Consider the following 18,754-nt stretch of genomic DNA (forward strand, 5'->3'; position numbering starts at 1 on the left):
AGATAAAATCGTTCTCGTGAAGCTCACACTCCATGGAGGAAGGCAGGCAATAAAACCATTAATAAATGAATAAATAAATAGTGCTAATAAATAAATAAGCACTATCCAGAGAATAAAAACAAGACCAGAGTATGGGTAATGAGAAGAAGCAAGCCATCAGCAGCTCGGGAGGAAGAACATTTGAGGCAGAGGGGACAGCTAATGCAAAGGCTAAGAGGCAGGAACAGATTGACCTATTCCAGAAAGAGAAAGAAGGCCAATGTGGCTGAGATTTGGTGAATGAAGAAGAGAGCAACATGGAGGAGGTCAGAGAGACAGGCAGCAGGGAGCCGTCATGGAACTTTGCTGTCAAATGTTCTACCACTTGTCATGGAGCTTTGTAAACAAGGCCACGGAATATGGATTTTATTGTACAAGCAATAGGATGTCAACAGACATGGAGGAATGATGGGCTCTGATTTACATTTTCAAGTGCTAACTCTGGCTGCTGGTTGGAGAAAGAACTAGATGGGGCAAAGAGTAGGAATGGAAAGACCAAGTAGGAGACAAAAGCAATTGTCCAGGTGACCAGTGATGTTGGCTTGGTCTAAGCTGGTTTTGGGGAGAGGTAAATGGATGTAAGCTGAGTTTTGGAGCTTGACAGGACACCACACGGTAGCCCTTTAATTGTTCCTTCCACATCCTCAGTGTCCAGCGTGGGGAGTGGGGGTAACATACTCCAGCCAATAGGTGCTCAAGAAATATTTGTTGAATTGCCAGAGTCCAGAGGCATGAAGATGTAGGAGAAGGGATGGAAATAAAACTGAACTTGCAGAGCCACAGAACAAACCTCTCTAATAAAGCCTGGAGTTGGTCACAGTGCTTCACACACGAAGAAGGAGAGCAGACGGAGACTCCAAACGTTACCGGAGGACAGACAATTTAGTGACTCTGAAACCTGTGCAGGACACAAAAATCCACATCAGAGACATGCAAAGTGGGCATTCTGCTCCCGGGCAAGAGGCTTGATATGGGAAGACACTGCACCACTATCATGGTAAAGAGGAGTTGAGCGTATACTGGTCCCTGTCTAGCTAGCACAGCACCAAAAGAATCAAATATTCACTGGTGACATTAAGTAGGGATATATAGCCTGGGACCCAGCAATCCTAGCCTCGATGTGTTTTGCAGAGAAATGCTTACGTAGGTCCACTGTGACCCAAGCAAGGATGTCTGTCATGACATTGTGTGGAGTGGGTAATGGCGGGCTAGGAGTCACTCATGGAAGAGTGGATGAGTAAACCAAGGCCAATGCAAACTATGAACCGGCATGCAGTCATTAGCAGCCTCAAACTCAGTGCATCCAGAACCACGCGGGAGACCTTAAAAATGTGGTGTCCATGGGGCGCTTGGGTGGCTCAGTTGGTTTACCTCCTGACTCTTGATTTCAGCTTAGATCATTATCTCATGGTCAGATGTGGAGCCTGCTTGAGAGTCTCTCTCTCTACCTCTCTGTCTGCCCCTCCCCCACTTGTGCACGCACACTCCTGTGCTCTCTCTCTGTCTCTCTCTAAAAATAAATTGTGTTCAGTGACAAATGGAAGAACAATACCACACACAGAACATAGAACAATACCATATATGCCAATTAAAAACATGTACATAGGGACGCCTGGGTAGCTCAGTTGGTTGAACTTCTGACTTTTGATTTCGGCTCAGGTCGTGAGATCGAGTCCCATGATTAGCTCTAAGTTGAGCATGGATCCTACTTGGGATTCTCTCTCTCTCTCTCTCTCTCTCTCAAAAAACTACACTGATGGTATGCTTACAAGGAAACGTGTGTTTCAGGGCACGTATTAAATACATGTGCACATTAGAGTAGATGCCGACAAGGACAAGGAATGGGAGTAAGATTGGGGATTGTGGAAGGCAGAATAATGCCCCCACCCCCAGAAATGTCCACAACTTAATCCCCAGAACTGTGGATCTGTTTTGTTTTGTGACAAGGGGGAATTAAGGTTGCAGATGGAATTTACATTGCTAATCAGCATGTAGGGAGATTAGCCTAGATTATCCAGGTGAGCCCCGTGTAACCTCCAGGGTCCCTAAGAGTGGAAGAGGGAGGCAGGAATGTGGGTCGGAGAAAGATGTGACTATTTATGAGTGATGGCAGCATAAGTAAGGATTAGGCCCAAAGTTGCCAGCGTTGAAGATGGAGAGAGGGGACCAAGAGCTGATGGAGGTGGAAGGCCTCTAGAAGCTAGAAAAGGGGAGGAAACAGATTCTCTTCTAGACAGTTCCAGAAGGGAAGGCACCCTGTCAACACCTTCATCTTATCCGGGGAGATCCAAGTCAGACTTCTAGTGTGCAGAACTATAAAACAGTATATGCGTGTTGCTTTAAGCCTGATTGTAGCAATTTGTTATGGCAGCCTTAGGAAATGAACCCAAGGGTAAAGGGGCTTGCATGGGCTTGTGATGATACGCAACATCCATTGAACTGTGGAGTCTGAAAAAGTCTGCCCTCCTCGTCCAAGGTCTAAGACAACGCTGTTAAAATTGAAGGGAAAGAAGAATAAAAGAAATCCCCTCAATACATAACACCAGATGTGACAGGAACAGCAGATCTGGGAATGAGCTCTCATCATGTCCCAAAGACTGAACTAGAACTTCATAGGCCTGAACCCATGTTTGATTCCTGGAGGGTACCTGCTAGAGGTACTGGGAATGGCCAATCAGGCTCACTGGTCTGTTACTATCCCATGAAGCCTGTCTGTCCCTCCTTCTCCAGGGAACATCATTGTCCACCTCTTTAAACCTTCCCAATCTCTTCTCTTCCACCCGCAGCCCCCACCCTGCAGCACCTGTCTCCGGGACCACAGTCAGCCTCAAGGACAGTGTCTAGGGCACAGCAAATCCTGTGCATGGGGAGCTGATCTTGTTGACGCTTAGGGAATGTCCTGACTACCCCGTTGCCCACACCATCCCAGAGCTTTTGCATCAGCGGGACCATTCATAAAAGAGCCCTGGGACTTCCATGAGCTATTTATTCTCAACAACTCAGAGCAACCCTTGGGGACCCAGTGTGATGTTTGCGCGTCTAATTTCCGTGAGCTATTGATAAGAGCCCACTCCAACCAGCTAGTTGTCAGCCTTGACTCCAAGGGCCTGGAAAATGTACTATTTGCAATTACTTGAAAAGAAACTAATTAGCTTTAAGGAGGAAACCATAGGTAGAAATGACTGAAATCAGCTGTTCAACTGTGCTTGGCAAAAAATTAAAAGGAGTAGGCGAGCGTACCTCGCATTGGTCTCACTTGAACGAAGAGTGGGAAGAAGGGCTAGCCTTGCAGAGGGGGTTTTCTGCGGCATTTTCTCTGCCAGGAGAGGCCTCTGAGCAGAAACAGTGTCAGTGAAGATTTTGGGTGGCTGAGAGGTTACGAAGTGACCTTGAAAGCTACATGCGGACTTTGTTCAGTGGCAGTGATGAAAGGTATTTCAGAGAGTGATGATAAACTCGGGACTTTAGAAATGTGTACTGATGTTCATGGAAGTGTTAGATTTCTGCATTCGGTATGTAAGTTTTGTGTTCTCCTTCAGAAGTGGTCATCCTGAGTCATTTCTCAAAACAGATTTAAAAACACTACATTACACTTTCTCAGAGCCTAGCACTCTGCCTGGAATACAGCAGGTAGTGATGAAAAGGGGAACAGCACCCTGGCGTGGCCTCGAGGCCACCTTGAATGCGAGAGGAGCAGGTGTCCTCGCGGGGGAGTGTTGCAACAATCCACAGGAGGAACAAGAGGCAATGGCAGCATTGGAAGTAAAGATGCTTCCAGATGTGAACCAGAGCAGTGACCTGTTTTCTCACCGTTTACAGTCACAAGAGAACTGTGCATTTTCCTCTGTTGAGTGCTTGCCATGTCCTATGATTTACATGTGTCACCAATTGTTATTTCCAGTTTATTCTTTTAAAAAAATTTTTTTTTATTATTTACTTTTGAGAGAGAGATACAGGTAGAGCACAAGTGGGGGAAGGGGCAGAGAGAGAAACACACAGAATCTGAAGCAGGGTCCAAGCTCTGAGCTGTCAGCACAGAACCCGACGCGGGGGTTTAACTCACAAACCACGAGATCATGACCTGAGCCGAAGTTGGACGCTTAACCAACTGAGCCACCCAGGAGCCCCTATTTCCAGTTTATTCTTGAGGAAACAGAAACAGTGACCGTTTCTGAGCTCAGAAGAAGACTCTGGGGAAGGGATATGGGGGATACGTAACTCATTCGGGAGCTGATTCCAGGAAGTAACCGGCAAAGATGTGAAACATAAAATAGCGAAGGGAAGGAAGACAACAACATTTAAGTTCTAACTGGTTTATGATGGTGGACAGCCGGAGTTCAGCCCTGCGGGGGAACTCTGGAAAACCGAGCAGAACATTTTCAGACTGATTATTCCGGTCAAGAAGGCCAGGATGCTGGGGCATTTATCCACAGCCTCCTTATCTGTCATTGGTTGATGCTGCTTTGGGGACATCAACTCTACTGTTCCTGCTTGTCCAGTGCTCGAGGCTGGTCCTGCTCCACAGGTGCTCGCTGTCACAGAACCTCAGCACCGGAGGCGAGAACCAAGGGAGGGGGGCAGGGCACAGCAGTGCCCCATGCCCAGTCTGCCTGGGAATCCCACCTTGTGCTTGTTGTCTGGAAATAATTATAAGCATTCCCCCTTTTACTCTTAAAGGTGTCCTGCTCTAGAGGATTTATATGGCCAGTCTTGTAAGGAAAGGAACAGCTGCAAAGCCGAGAGCCTATGCTTTCTGCCTCTGTCTAGTCCTCTATAAGCGCAGTGTGGCTTTTCTCATCAAGCTAGGAGATGCAGATACATCGCTCCTCACCAGAACCTTCTCCGGGGAGGTCCTGGGCCACTGCACCAGCATGGCGGATGGAGATTAGTAACACCCAGGCTCCTGTTTCTGGTCCTTAACATACCGAATCAGAATCTCTGGGGCTTGGGGCTGAGGATCAGCATTTTTAACACCTTCTCTGGCTAATCCACACAACAAAGTTTCAAAACCGAAGGCCCAGCAAAAGGAGACAATGAGTGTTAACGTTTTCTGAGAAGCAGCAAAGTGGGGTAGTTAATAGCTGGGCCTCTGCCTTGGCCTGAGTCAAATCCCAGCTCTGTCACTCAGTGATTTCCAGCACATTACCGAACTTCTGTGTTCCTCACTGGGGAAAAAAAAAAAAAATGGGGATAATAATAGCATCTACTTTATCAGGGCTGTTATGAGGATTAAACAAGTTAATCCATATAAAGCCCTTAGAACAGTGCTGGGCACGTAGCAAACACTCGAAATGCTAGTTAGTGTTATTACTGACTTTTAGCATTATGCCAGGGATCTTACCTAGGCTGTGATATTAATCCTTAGAACAACCACACAAGGAAGGTATTATTGAGGATTTGGGGCAAATAACTTATCAGGCTCAGAGGTTAAACAACAAACAACAGAGTGTGGGGGGGGGGGAGGGGGGGGTGGCTGGAATTCTATCCCATATCTGTTACATCTGCCTCCCTGTCCTTGTCAGGCCCATTCCCCGCCTCCACGGTGGCATCCTGGTTTTCACCTGGCCCTTGGGCCCACCAGAGACTTCTGGGAATGGAGAGGAGGGAAGCCAGCACATCAGTACCACTTACCTGCAGCATCCCGTCTGCCTTGGCCGGCTGGGCTGGAGCTGCTCTCTGGGATCTGGTTAGCAGCTAATGATCAGTGGGCTCTAGCTATAATGATCGGATTAGCTGCGCTTTAATCACTGTCTATTGTTTCAGCAGGGAGAGAATTTCACAGCTCATTGACTGCTCTGACTCCTAATCTACACGGAGGAAACAATGTTGCAGCTCATCAAATGCAATCAGCTGCTAATTGAAAGGAAATGGAATTTTACAATTACAGGCCACCTTGCAGTGCTCAGGATTTCTAAGCACTTCTCCCCACCCTCCTTTGCCAGCTCAGCACTGGCAGGAGCACTTGACAACCTGCTAGAGACTTCCCTGAGAGCTGCATTTAGGCCCTGGCCCATTTCTCCCTGGCCCCAGAGCAGCAGAAAAGGGAAGCAGCGTCCTCGCCAATTCCTAGGCTGTCCTTCAAGGCTCAGTGCAAAGGAAAAAGGCCTGGGCTGGGTGTCCGCAGAACTGAGTCTGCGTCCTGGCTCACCTTCCCCCTACACCTTGTGACTGTGTGACCTTGGGCGTGTCCTCATTTCTCTCTGAGCCCCACTTTCTTCCTTTCCAAAATCAAGATTGGAGGATCTCCAAGGTTCTCATCAGTTCTGATGATTCTGTTTGCCCCATTGTTGTTATTATCCCCGTCCAGTGGCGAACATCTAAATCGACGCCCTCTTTCTTGCCCAGATATCTGCTTTTCCAAATGCTTCCGGGGGGACTGTCTTAGGTCTCCCAAAGGGTTTGTCCTGATGAGATTTTAATGGGACAGAAAGCAAAGTTGGGAAATATCCTACGCAGGCTTGTGGTCAGACATCTCTCTCCCTGTCCTGGATCCAGTCACTAGCTTGGATGAGCATCAATCACGATTAATTCTAAAGATAGTCACATAGATTTTTCTGGGGTCTGTCTTTTTCCCAGTGAAATTCTGTGGAGACAAGGCTTGGATGAGAGGGCTACCAGCCAGAAAGAGCATTGCTGCTTTTGACCCTGTCTCAAAGATCGATTTCCAGCCGGCATTTTCTCTGAGAACAGGACAAACCAGCATCTGCTTTGAGCTCTGGTCTGTGTCATCCCACAGTAACACTTGCTGTGTCCGGGAATGCATCCGAGGCTCACGTAACCCCGCAGTGCCATTTTCTCTTGGTTCCCATGATCCGTGGGCTTGTCTGATGTGCTTATCAAACAGATGCTGGAATATCACCCCTTTCCTTCAGGCAGACGAGTGATGGTGTGCCTCAAAAAAAAAAAAAAAAAGGCACAATCAAAAATAGTTTTTGTTTGGCCTGAGTTCATTCTCAGTCCCATTTCCTTCTCCGTGTCGGAGCGATGCTGTAGCAGGGTCTTAGGGTCTTAGGCTGACCTGTTGCCTAAGGATGTGGGCTGCAAACGAAGAGAAGGAAGGCAGAACAGGGCCGGCTGCACCTTCCTTCTAGCAACACCGCAGTGGGCTGGGAAGGGCCTGCTGCAGGTAACGCCTGATGTCCTTCCAGAACTCTGGCTCTGGGGAAGGCTGAGGAGAAAGAGAACAAAGGCTGGGGGAGCCGATTTAGGATTTGGGGGAGGGCGTGTGAAGGAAACTCCAGAGCTCCCGGGTCTGCTCTGCAATATGAATAGGAAAGAAGCAGGAAGCCAGTTTAAGTTGGGGACAGAAACAAGATCACTCAGAAAGATTCCAGCTATGGGGTCTACTGGCCAAAGGGGTCGGAGTTCAGAAAACCAATGTGGAGAGGAGAGAGAATGTCCAAGACGAGAGTAAAATGGCCTAAAAGGGAGATGAAGAACATAAGAGATGCCAGAGGGTTGAGCAATACGGCCATGTTGACACTGGCCAGCCCTCAGATGCCTGTCCCTGCTGACAGAAAGGCGCTGGCTGGTAGGAGGCCTGGCCCCGGCTACCCGCGGGCAGTCATGTGGGCACTAGGAAAAATTTCACGTGGTGGGCAGCATGTGGCATCCAGAGACTATGAAAATAGGCACCCTACGGTATTTTAGAGATGTCATCGGCATTGGAGTCCTAACCTAGATCTCCATGATGTTTTGACCTGTAGATGGGACAAAATGATGGAGGTTCAGAAGGAAAACTTGACCGGAAAGGCAACTCTGGGACGTCTAAAGACGCCTTCGTAAAATCTTTTAGTTTTTCCAGAGTAACCAAAGCATCCTATCTTTTATAGGGCTTTTAATCTTTTCATGTCTTGATCAAAATTCTGTTAAAAGTAAAACTTAGCATTAATGCTGATGAAGTTTTGGGGTGGTAGAGGGTTCAGGGGGTTCGGAGCCGACAGCCAAGAAAGAATTCTTGAAGATGTCTTTGGTGCAAAATTGTGTTTTTATTAAAGCACAGGGGACAGGACCCACCCGGAGGGCAGGAAGAGCTGTCCTGGAGTTGTGTAGAATGGCTGGTTATATACCTTGGACTTGGGGGAGGTAAAGTCAATAGGGTATTTCCAAAGAGACTTTCACATGCTAAAAACTTACTGGAGGCCTAGCCATTGTGAAGCTAAGGTTGTTTTTCCCTTTAGCAAGGCATTAACATTAACAAGGTAGGGAGTTCCTGGACTTTAGGCTGTTGATGGGATTGCCTTTTTCTGGTAAACTGGTGGAGACTCTTATCAGTTTAACCATTTTTTTTTTTTGTCCTTTCCTGTTTTGGGGTAGCCAGGAGTGTCCAAGGAATATCACACACGTCCTGCCAGGGCTGGGGGATGGGGGGCGGCGGTGCTAGTTTGTGCTTTGTCCCTCAGCCTGCCTCACGCTTCCTCATCCAAAATCTTGGTATGTCAAGTGATTTGGAGATGCATTGAATTTTGAAGAATTTTTGTTTCATCATTTTTTAAAAATATAACTGGAATACTTTGCAGGGCTACCACATTTTTTGAGATGTACTAGACAAGGCCCATGGATAAAGTTTCATGTCTGCCTTCAGATTTATGCGCCTTCATTCATTCGACAAACGTCAAATACCTACCATGTATTGGATGCACATCAGTGAAAAAAAAAACAAAACACAACAGGCAATATATGTCCCCGCCCTCTGGAACTTGTATGCTAGATCTAATAAAAGTATTTATTTAAATTAATCATTTTATTTAGTAAGCTGTTTACTATTTTAAATCCCCTATTAAGAAATAAATGAATTAAATAGGTGATGTATAAAAAAGAATAAATACATGATGTAAAATTTTAGATGTCTAAAAACAGTCAACTAGGTACATAGTTATCAAAATCAACAAACGACTTTGCAGTTGACCGTGGTGGTCCACTGTCTGTCATGCGTGTCTCCCATATTGTTGCCTAACTTCTACTCAGTGTCTTTCGACACCGAAGCACCACATTCCATTCCACAGGGCTCTGAGCAGGTAGAGGATTCCTTAGCTAGAACTTTTATCTTTTAACTTCCTCCACTGGGTTCTGGCTCTTCCCTCTGGGATCACGTAGAGCCTTGCTACTCAAAATGTGGTCCTCAGACCAGCAGCAGCTGGGTCCCCTGGAGGCTTGTTAGAAGGGAGGAATCTTAGGCCCCACCCCATTCCAGCAGAATTAGAATCTGAATTTCAACAGGTTTTCCAGGTGATTTGAATGTCCATTAAAGCTTGGGAAGTACTCATATAATGATTGTCTGCTCTTTACCTGATAAAGAGTAGCTTTTCATCTATTCAAATAGTTCCACAGCTCTTTGAAGTCAATCTTTTTTCCTCCAGGCATGTGATGATGAGGTGAACCTCCAGGTAGAAATCAATGTCTACACATCTAAGTAGTTCTGCATGAGTGAGGCTCAAACCAGGACTGGGCACCAGGTTTCCCTACACACCATGGGTTTCATCCCTGACCATCCCTGTTTAGCTCTGAGGTCAACTATTGACCATACAGGGCTCTGGTCTTTGAATTCCACCTGCACTATTTATGAAACGATGTACTTTGCATTTTAAATTAGACCATCCCGAATAGACCCTCTCAATTTAGCAAAAACACATTCAGGGTTTGTTTTGCTTTTGTCTTTTGTTTTCTTGTTTTGTGCGCGCGCGTGTGTGTGTGTGTGTGTGTGTGTGTGTGTGTGTTGGTATGATTAACAATGTAGCTAGAATATAATGTAGATACCAAAACATTGTTCAGGATCCAAGATAGTTCTAGAGCTAATCTCTCAGAGACCAGAGTTGATTGCTTCTCCCTACTTCCTTATCAACCAATTACCCTATTCTCTACTCCATGTAAATGTCATCCTTGTCTTGCTTATAATTCCTGTTTACTCGTAGCTTCTAATATCTCGTGGTAACAAAGTTGACATTCTCCTTGTATTTTCTACCTTCTGCTTCTGCTAATTGACTATCTGTATCTCAAGTTCAGATAGTTGAGAGATAAGTCATGGTTGATTGGTTTGTGACCATTTCCCCTGCTTATCAGAGTTCTCCTGATAGGGCAGTTCATAAGGTACTACCCACCTTACAGGATGGATACCTTAGGTCTCTACCCTGCCTAGATCCAGTTGGATCCTAGGATGATGACTTATGAAAAAGGGGCCCCATAGAAAGGGCTGTATATAAATCGGGCCAATTTAGTACATTCTCCATCTCATTTATTTGTTCTTCAAATATTTACCGAGCACGTATCTTATCCCAAATACGGTGCAGGATAAATACAAAGGTATATATGTGAAAAATGGTCTCCAGTTTTACAAAGTTCATGGTCTAGTGATGGAGATAAATAAGCAAGATAATATAGCATTTTTACACAGGAAAAATGCTATAATAGATATCTATATAGGGTGACGTGGAGATAAAAAAAGATGGGATCAATTCTACTTGAAGAAGGTGAGGGAAGACTTCACAGAGATGGCAATAAGTGCATTGGGTACTAAAGGTGAATATATTTTAAGGCAGGATGTGTTTGGGGAGGAAGCTGGCTGTGTTCTCTTGGTGTGTCTTCGCAAGGTTGAGGGTATTGACCCAGAGCGACTTAACCAGGTGAGAGCCAAGTTACTGAGGGCTTTGTAGGCCTTGCTGAGGAGTTTGGTTACATTCCGTGGAACAAGAAGAAAATTCTCAAATGACTTTCATGGGGGAATGTCACAGTTCAACGTATGTGTTGGGAAGAGACTACTTTGGTGGCAGAGGGAAAGATGGACTGGGGTTGAATGACAACAGAAGATGAAGACCAATTAGGAAGCTATTGCACTGAATGAGGAAATAAGGGTCTGGGCGAAAGTGGCCAAATATATGCCATGCATGCTGTTATTCTCCAACCCAGGTCTGTGGCCCACATTACTAAGTGATCAGGGCATTCCTCCGCTGAGTCCCAGGGAAATTTCATCGTCTTACTCAACTGAGTATACAGGGCAGACATTACCAAGGGACCAGCAGTTGAAAGTCTTTGCAAATCAGGCTCAACCCACATCACTGATAGTGGGGGAGGAAGCAAAAGAGGCTGTAAGGGTTGATGAACCTCCCAAACCCTCAAGAGTCTTTTCTTTGAGTTGTCCCCCTTACTGCTGGCTAGATGTGTGATCATCAGGTTCATTGCAATCACTGACAACTGGGTAGTGCTTTACAGCTTATAATGTAATTTTCAATTTTTAATTTCTCACTCTAAACATGCAAGAAAGACAGGGAAAGGAAGTCCCACTTTCCTTTCTTTATAGCCCAGAAACCTGAGGCTCGGAGAACCTAGACTCCTTTGGCTCTCTGAGCTCTAAGGGCACTTTATCCCTTTGACGGTCAGCGACCCAGTAACTATTATCCCCAACTTTTTGCCACACACTGAGCATACAGTTAAGCATGACTTGGTCCTTGTATTTCTTTTTATTGCCCCATATCGGATTTATCTGAGCGTATTTCTTTTATACCTTCTTCCAGATTATCAGTTCCCTGAGGGCAAAGCCTCTGGAAAATATTACTGTTCCTCATCACAGCCTGGATGCCGCACATGAGAACACCCCAAAGAGACCGGCGTGTGGCCTGGATTTGCCTAACCTTGGCTGCGACATCAGAGCTCAGGGATCCAGTTACAGATCAGCCCAGAGGTCTGTTTCTGATCAGCTCGGCAGCCATCTGTAATGCCTGCTAGTCATTTAACCTGGCAGAGAGTAAGGGCCTCTCCCCCAAATAGAGTGTAAAACCACAACCACAGCCCGCAAGACCTTGAGACGTGCAAATCCAGCGATTACCCAATGGCAAGTATGGGTGTGCTGGAAGGCAGCCTTTTCCAAGTCCAGAATCACTTGGATCACATCACACTTGCCCAAGATGGACACAACGGGGTGCGTGACCTTCCGACTTCAACAACGCCCACCATTTCAGAGTCCAGAGGATGACTTTGAATCTGGATGCTTCTGAGGCCTCAAATGCTCACATCACCTGGAGACTCTGCAAGACCAAGAAGCTGTGGGACTGGCTGGCGGTGATGTCACAGCCACGCCAGCACTGCCTTCTGAGTGGCTGTCTGCCCCCCTGACTATCTCCTACCCCATCTTGATTTATACATGATATCTTACAATATCCAAAGCAGCGCTCAAGGAATCTTCCTTAGCCTCAGCCTCCTACCGCCACCCCAGGCATGTAATAATGTCCCAGAAATACACAGGCTGCCATATCTTATTACATAAATATAGGCCTGAGAAGCTTCTCCATGTGACAGTAGGAAGCAAGTGCCACCCAGGAATGGCCCTGGGGAAGAGGGAGACAGAGCACTATCATCTCAGAGTTCTTAAGTGGAAATATTATCTCCCAGCATCGTTCCAATTAAAATTGGAAAATTTGGAGCCCCACCTCCCCTTTCCAATATGTTGGGGCAGGAACACAGGGAAGGATATGCACCCAGAAGTCCTGCTTTGTTCCCTGGTTCTGCTGGGCATTTCAGTGTGTTGAGAAGGTCACTGTCTTCTGAGTTGTGGTTTCCTCCTCTCTAGAATGAGGGGAAATGGTACAACCTGCCAGGTGAATTTTTGACAGAATGAAAGGACACCACAGGTGTGAAAATGTGAAAATACAAACTACAGCTACACAAATTTTATTTCATAATCATCATAACAACAGTGATAATAATGATAAATTTCCATGCCTCTTGACCTCAGTGAAACATCTACTTTGTATGGGATGGTAATATCAACAGGAAGTGCATAATATTTGACAGTTTTACAGAGGATGTTGATCCCCACTCTCCCATGTTTCATTACTTACTCCCCATTCATGGAAGAGACAAGTGTCCCTCACACAGTTGTATGAGCTGCCCAAGTCACACAGGCAGCTTAGGGTACGTCCCTGAGGACCCCAGCTCATCTCTGGTTCCCCCAGCCCAAACCCCATGCTCTCCCTCATATGTTCTCCACAGGTAAGAGTGAGAGCAGCAGGGTGGGGGGGTCGTGTGTATGTGTGTTTGTGTGTGTGTGTGTGTGTGTGTGTGTGTGTGTGTGTGGTGGTGGTGCAGGGGGAGAGAGCTGGAAACCTTGGCTCTGGTTCTTCCATGCAAAGGAAACTCTAGGCTTTGGCTCATTTATATGGAGGCAGCTTCTTTACTTGAAGCTTCTTCTGTCAAAAGTAATTGTATTTCTTGGTCTCCCTCTGCTCAAGCCCTTCATCCCCTGTGCCATTTATGGTAACTGTGCCATCTGAACTAATCTCACCGCTGGTTCTTTGGTGCTAAAAACAACATTGTGTCAAGCAGACCCTTTGTGCTGAGGTAGCTCTGCTCCCTGGTCACTCTGTGCTCAGGCAACTGGGTCACCTTGTTCCTCTGCGCTAAAGTGTCTCTGGCTCTGTTCGTTCCCTTTGTTCTCGGGAATCCACATGCTCTAGTTTCGTCCATGTCCATTTGGGAGGGGTGAGGGCAGGCTGGGAATTTTCTGAGCTTAATCCTCTAGGCTGTGGGTAATTCCTGAGTTCACCTGGAAACAGCATCTAAGGCAGAGGCTGTTCTGTGCAGGTAGTTTATTTGGTCAGGGAGGGCTCTGGAGAGAGGCCCACTGGAGGGAGACAGCACAGGAGGGGAAGACAATACGAGGATGTGCTACAGGTGACCGATGCTTCTCCCATGCCTTGGAGGAGACTCAGAAAATGAGAAGTCAGAGCACGAAGGAAAAACATATTTACCCATCAGCCTCTCTCCTCCATTGGTTCAGGTGGTCCTCTGGCCATTTACTTGCCTGTGTTCCCAGTTACACGCGCACAGGGCTAGCAGGTTGCGTGGTTGCTCTCACTTTCATGTCAGAGATGTCCCAGGACAGGAAGGGAGGCGGATATGTGATGTGCACCTGGGCAAAGAGAGCAGGCAACCCCCACCCCCACCCCCACCACGAGAATCTGTCACCATCCAAGCAGATCCAAGAAGATGGGCGTCGCTGCTGGAAGATAAGAAGTGGAGCCCAGAAGCTGAGGAATAGTCCCCAGAAGGTGTCCTGGACCACAATAGCATCATGTGGACCTTCTGGGGACCAGGATTTCAAGGCAGATGCTCGGCCAGATCCTCTGTGTGCACCTCTGAACCGACAGGTGGGTCCCCTTGGCGGCACACCCCCAGAGCTGTAGCTTGGGAAGAGTCCCCCTGAATGGATGCAGACATAGAATGAGCTTTTGATTCCAGGGTGACCAGTTGTCTCCGCGACCTGAGTCTCTGATACTAGGAACAGCACAAACCATTAAGCATTTAATAACATGATTATGACAACGAGACACAGTGTGGGGAACGGAGAGGCACTTGGCAGCCTCAACAGCATGCTCCAGGCCTCGGCGAGGACCACTCCTTCCAATGAAGGGGGGTGTTGAAAATGCAGAGCAGAAAGATTGATAATTATTTGAAACAAGCTTAAACATTTGGATTGCTCCAACTGCCTTAAATCACTCTGCCATATTTATACTTGACTAGTGTTCTACATAACAACTTCCAAATCAAAGACTTTTGAAAAATTTCAATCACTGTGTTTTGAAGTGATTGAGAGCTCAGGGCGTGAGCGGTGTAGAAATAAGGCATATTAACATTATTAGCGCGACAAATTTCCTGAAGTAGTTACATTAAGAAATGATCAAGGCCTTAGCCTCTGTAAAAGGAGAGGGAGCGACTTGTGGCTCAGGCATTTGGTTTTGAAAGGATCTTAACTCTTTTGATGCTGAGAAGAGATCAGTGGTCTGAAAACTGAGAACTGCCAATGGACTGTGGTGTCAGAAGGAGATCTTTGGTCATATCGGGACTGTGGGGAAAGGGAAGATGGAAGGGAGGAAAGGTAGAAGGAAAGCAACCATAAAAGTAGTTCACATGTATATAGAGCTTAGAATATGTCAGGGGTTGTCTTAAATGCCTTACATATATGAATGTACTTACACTTATTCATCCCATGGTTACTCGATTGCATAAGGTAAATCCTACTGTTGTCCCATTTCACAAGTTAGAGGGGAACTAAAGTCCTATATATAGTGAAGAAACCACAACATAAGCCAGACTCACTCCAGAGTGCCTGCTTTTGAAAGAGGGAAGGAAAAAACATATGTCTAACCCCAGAGTGTGCCAGAAGACATTGACTCCTGAGATTTTCCTTTCATTGGATAGAGAAGAAAGCCAAGGCCCAGACGGATTGACCAAAGCCACATGGCTTGTGGGTGGCCAGCACAGGATTTTAATGCAGATCTCTTTCTGGCTCTTTCCTTCCCATTTGGGATGCTTATTAACAAGCAGGTTGCCTCATGTATAGTGAGTGTTCAGTAAATATCAGATGCTAGACTGCCATGAAAATGGGCACCCCGGCCAACAACAATTGTCCTGATTTCAGGCTATTATACAAAGAACATCTCACCAGTAGTCATGGCTCCATAGCCCTAGAGAAAGTTCAAGTGAAATGTAAACTGTTGACAGATGGAATCTCAGGAGATTCTTGCCTTGGGGTCACTCAGAAAAAGGCCTGGTTCAAACTCGAGTCACGGGTAAACTTTCCCAATGTTTCAAGAAGTGAACATTTGGGCCCCCTCCTATCAGTTCTGTGTCCTTCTGAATGCACCCCCAGAGTCCCTTTCTCTCTGTTGGGGCAAGCAGGGACAGACAGGATAGAAACCTTGTAGCCTCCACCTTAGTTCGGAGACAGCCATCAAGTATAAAAGAGAGGTTTCTTCTCTCTGACCTCTTGCTATTCCAAAGGGTTACGGTGAGACTTTTTAACACTTTAGACCACCCACTTGTAAATAACCAAGATTTAAAAAAATATTCTAGCTAGAAAAAATACAAATTCCTTGTTTTTTACACCTCCCTGTTCCTGAAGGCAGGCTGTAACCTTAAGCAAGCCTTAAACCTTAACAGAACTATTGATACTTTCCTGTATTTTCTCATTTAAACCTTACAATAGTCCTATGGAGTCAGAATTATTATCCTTATTTTACAGACTGTAAAACTGTCAACACAACTGAGCCTCACCCACATAAAGCAGACGATAATCATTGCTTCATATTATTTTTGGAGTGTTTCAATGACTGATAATCAGATTAATTCCAAATTGTGTTTCAGTTTACAAATCTAGAAAATGAAAACATTTTAGGTGATCTCTTGTTTTCTTCCCAACTCCTGCATTCTAGAATCTCTTCCAAGTTTAGGAAAAGGAAAAGAAAGAAAAGAAGAAACAGTTTTAAAGCTTCAACTGTGTGCCAGGCACTTTGTACTTCATTTTCACAAGAAACTTCATGAAAATGCTATCAGTGTGCCCTTTGGAAGGGGGAGGAGTAAAGATCACCAGGTTGAGTTGCCCAACACCATGAAGCTTGAAGTCACAGATCTGGAGCTCCAATCCTCTGAACACAGAGCCTGGAGACTTTTCTCTACTTTACAGCCAGATGGGCTCTCTCCAATAATGCCTGTCCTGTGAAAACACTTCAGAGATGGTATCTACCCCACTTTTCTGAGCCACCTACAGCTCTATTGGATTTTGGATACTTGGGAGCTCTTTGGGCAAGGCAACCTCATTATTTAAGGCTAAGATCTTGACGTTTGCCATAGACAATCATGTGTTACAAAAGTTAGCATTATGTGGTCGGCTTCTACAGAATTGGTGCCAAGGACCTCCCTGACCAACAGATGATGTGAGCTGCTTCCAATCTGAATAGTGCCCCCTGAAGCTGTTCAGTGTGGTCTTGCTACCTGCAAGGTCCTCCAAAAGACTTGGGAAATCTCCATCACAACAAACGTGTAACTACATGTTTAATGTCTGTCTTCCTTGTTGGACTCTAAGCCTCTTGAAGAAAAGGGCTGTTTTATTAGCCATAAGCATTAGTATCAACTCACCTAAAGATGGCTGAGCTGGCCAGGCCACCACTTAATAGCTCCAGAGCTCACTAGGTGAAATTAGTTTCTGTCTTTATACTGGGTGATTCTACAGCGGATCATGCCAAGGTGTGGATTTATGGAGCTTTTCTCAGAATTTTGTGTTTTTCCCCGTCGAAGATTGATATGTTCGTCCTTTGATGCACAATGTCCTTTAGGCTAGGCTGAATTAGATGAGAATGATACTAAAGTCAGCGTTGGGCAAGGGAGCTAGGTTGTGCTTGACATTGACAAGAAGTCAGGGTTGTAAAGCAAATCTTGGTGGGGGTTAGGGGGGTATTTGAGAGGGAGGAAAGAAAGGGAGACCCAGTATCTTAGCGGGTGGCCAGGACATTTGAGAGCTAGGAGAACCGAAGAACATAGTTCAGGACCAAGCCCATGAGCAGAGATTATGTGCCAAGGCACAAATTTACTTAGTATCCACTCCATGCATTTGGTCTGGGAGTACCAAGGTAAGGTGGTAACCGTCTGGGTGCTCTGACAGTTATGAGAAGCACTATTCTGCCTATCTGTCCTGTCTTTCTGCCAAATATCAGTGTGGTTGGCTGTATGTCAGTGACTGTAGTGAGATTTTATATTTGTGGCAGCTTTAAGTGACCACACTTGCAGGATTTGCCGGACTTTGATCATGTTGCCCTATGTATCACTTATGACCAGGATTCTTGGGGTGAAAATGTGATGAAGAGGCAGCGGCAATCAATTCTGAGCCCCTGAAACACATAGACACTCCCCACACCCTCCCCACCACAGGACAAATGAGATAAGGAGTGTGAAAATGCTTTGTGAACTACGAGGTGCCTCAGAGATGTGAGGGGATTTATGATGAATATCCCATGTGATCTAGACAGAGTGCTGGTTGTGACCATGTAAACAGTGCTGCTTGGACAGTCAGTCGGCTCCCGAGGCTGAGATCGTGTGAAGTCGTAGCATGGAAAAACCAAGACCAAGCCCTCGAATTTTTACCTGAGTCTAGAAACGCAGATGATATTCGACTTCATCTTTGTTTCCTTTTGAGTTTTATGAGAAAGTCTGGCTGGATAAGGGAAGAAATGCACCGGAGGAGTACTCCAATGAAGACAGCCCAAGGTTGTTTGCAAACCTCTCCTCCTCTCCCTCACCAGTCACGGCTTCAGTCCTCTCCTTCCTCAAGCCTTTTCCTTGGTGAGCTTCCTGGGTTGACTTCTGTTGAAGCTGGATGATTATTGGAGTATTGGATTCCTATAGCTCTGGACAGAGCCCAGCGCCCGCACTGCTGTTCATGTTTGATCTCCCATTCAAGTTTCCGGAAGAAGTTGGCTGAACCGAGGATCAAAGATTTCTCCATTTGCTGCTGCTTCTCCCCTCTGACAGCCTCACTGCAAGCCGTTTAGCACAGAAGCAAATTAACTCCTCAACTGATCGTTGGCTCAGAATTTCTCCCGTCCTTGCAGAAAAGGGCAGTTTAGATGGACCCAAGGTTTCAGAGAAGGGGATTTTTATTTCAGTTTGAATGTGCCTGCAGGTAAAGACATAGTTCAGTTTTCTTCCATTCCAGGGGACCCCTCGGGGGGAGCCTGTTTGCTCTCGCCAAATGATTTTGTTTGCCGGATAGAACTCCTTGGAGAGAGTTTTCCCACAAACACAGAGAACTTGGATGCTTCCCTTGGAACATCTTGGTTTCTGAAATGCTCAGATCGGAGACTTCACTGTTTTCAGCAATAACTTGGGCTCTCCAGGGAGGAGTCGTATTCCTGCACAAAGCACACAAAATCAGAGAATCTTATTTTCTGGT

The 18,754-nt window shown here is 46.0% G+C and overlaps 1 long non-coding RNA gene across 1 annotated transcript; it reads left to right on the plus strand.

Annotated features, from left to right (window-relative positions):
- The first annotated feature begins 391 nt into the window (after window positions 1-391).
- LOC109271182 (uncharacterized) lies at window positions 392-12,757 on the plus strand. Its single transcript, XR_002081863.2, has 2 exons — window positions 392-563; window positions 11,547-12,757. It is a non-coding gene; the product is annotated as an uncharacterized LOC109271182 (long non-coding RNA).
- The last annotated feature ends 5,997 nt before the right edge of the window (window positions 12,758-18,754 follow it).

Source organism: Panthera pardus, unplaced genomic scaffold (assembly GCF_024362965.1).
Source record: "Panthera pardus isolate Hobbes unplaced genomic scaffold, ASM2436296v1 HiC_scaffold_12, whole genome shotgun sequence".
Taxonomy (NCBI): Eukaryota; Metazoa; Chordata; class Mammalia; order Carnivora; family Felidae; genus Panthera; species Panthera pardus.